Source organism: Aphanomyces invadans (genome assembly GCF_000520115.1).
Source record: "Aphanomyces invadans strain NJM9701 unplaced genomic scaffold supercont1.12, whole genome shotgun sequence".
NCBI classification, from domain to species: domain Eukaryota; phylum Oomycota; class Saprolegniomycetes; order Saprolegniales; family Verrucalvaceae; genus Aphanomyces; species Aphanomyces invadans.
The window spans coordinates 445,789-447,625 of NW_008580157.1; positions in this window are offsets into that span (position 1 = coordinate 445,789).

Here is a 1,837-nt window from a genome sequence, read left to right on the forward strand (position 1 = left end):
TCGAGCATCTCGTTGTCGGAGAGTGTGTTTCCCCTTGGCATTCAATTATGAAATGAATGGATTTGAACCTGGTCAAAAGTGAAAGGTACACTCCACAATTCTTGACTTTGCACGAAGACCAAAGCGTTCTAACGAAAGGCGTTCGAAATGTAAGCTAACACAACATAAAGGAATGCATAACAGAACAAAACTAGATGCCAAAAGGTGCGCTCCTTACGCTAGAGGAGCGTGGGTCAATCCTTGCGTTTCGAAGAGCAAAATGGTCCATTAGTCGTATTGTTCGCGAGCTTTTTGTGTCGAAAGGTGCCGTCAGTGACTTTCTCAAGTCGCCTGACACATAAGGCACAAAAGAGCGCTCAGGGAGACCTCCAAAGCTCGATGAACGGGACATTCGACGTGTGCTTCGGCTAGCGAGCGAAGAAAAATCGAGCTCAAGTAGATGTTCGTCGAGTGCTTCACGGTTCGAAACGCTTCAAGTACAAGAAACGGAAGGCAATGCCACGCCTCACGCAAGCCCACAAGTTTGCATGTGTTGAATGGGCGAAAACGCATGTCGACCTTGGTCTCGGGTGGAACAGTGTCGTTTTTTATGACGAAAAAGAGTTCAACTCTGATGGCCCGGACGGCATGCAATTCTACTGGCACGACCTACGCAAGGAAGAGCAGACGTTTTTGAGCCGACAAAACGGCGGGGGCAGTGTGATGATTTGGGCCGGATTTTCGAACTGAGGTGTCACCGAAGTTGCCGTGCTGTCTGGCCGCCAGGACTCCTACGCGTATTGTGACACGGTTAGCGACTACCTGATGCCTTTCGTTCACGTGAACCACACCGACGGGTTCGTATTTTAACAAGATAATGCGAGTATCCATGCGAGCCGCGAGACGGAGGCGTTTTTGGCCGAGCTGGACGTACCGTTGTTGAGCTGGCCGGCCCTTTCACCGGATTTGAATCTGATCGGGAACGTCTGAGGCTACCTCACAAGGAAGGTGTATGCCAATGGGCGGCAGTTTTCGTCTGTTCAAGAGTTGAAATCTGAAATTTTGCTGCAATGGAGTTCATTGACCAGGCGTACCTTGCCAAGCTCATTCGGTCCATGAAATTGCGTTGCATCTATGGTACTGCAATAGTTAAAGAGGGGTCACAGCGAATGGAAGCGGTCACCATAATCGCTCATCCAAAAGGCAATTTTACTTTGACATCTTGTGCACCTAAGATGATCATTTCAGGATAATACAATGTAACACATTAGGATAATAGCATTCTAAGTATCAGTTACAAAGTGTATAGTTTTTGTTTGACGACAGCAAGTTGTATCATATCATGTGCTTGGACGTAGATCCTATTGTCATCGATTGGTCAAAAATATTGTTAATTTCCAGAGGTTGATTTTGAATGTCAATTATATTAATAATCCAGAAGTATGGTCGAGTACCACGGGGGAAGGATTTCCGTCGTTCCCTGTACCGTCCAGCGTAATACGAGTCGGACAGTGATATGACTTTATCCGGATTCGGATAGATGTATGAGGATCAGAAAAATTGGTTTTCGAGTCAGACATACAATTTTGAATATAAACCATGCCGCACCGTCATCACATAAATGTACAAATTTAGAACAGATATAAATTTCCAAAGGACACAAAAAGAAGAGATGTAAAGCAAAATTAATTAACACTCCAACACATTACCAAAATTGTATGTAATTTTAATCCACGAGATCATCTTCGTCCTCCATCCCGTTGGCGATGTCATTCCCAGGATCAATTGTATCTTCAACAGCACAAGTTGCAAACAACTCAGCCAAAACATCGTCGTCCACCACACCACCAGGCTCCTC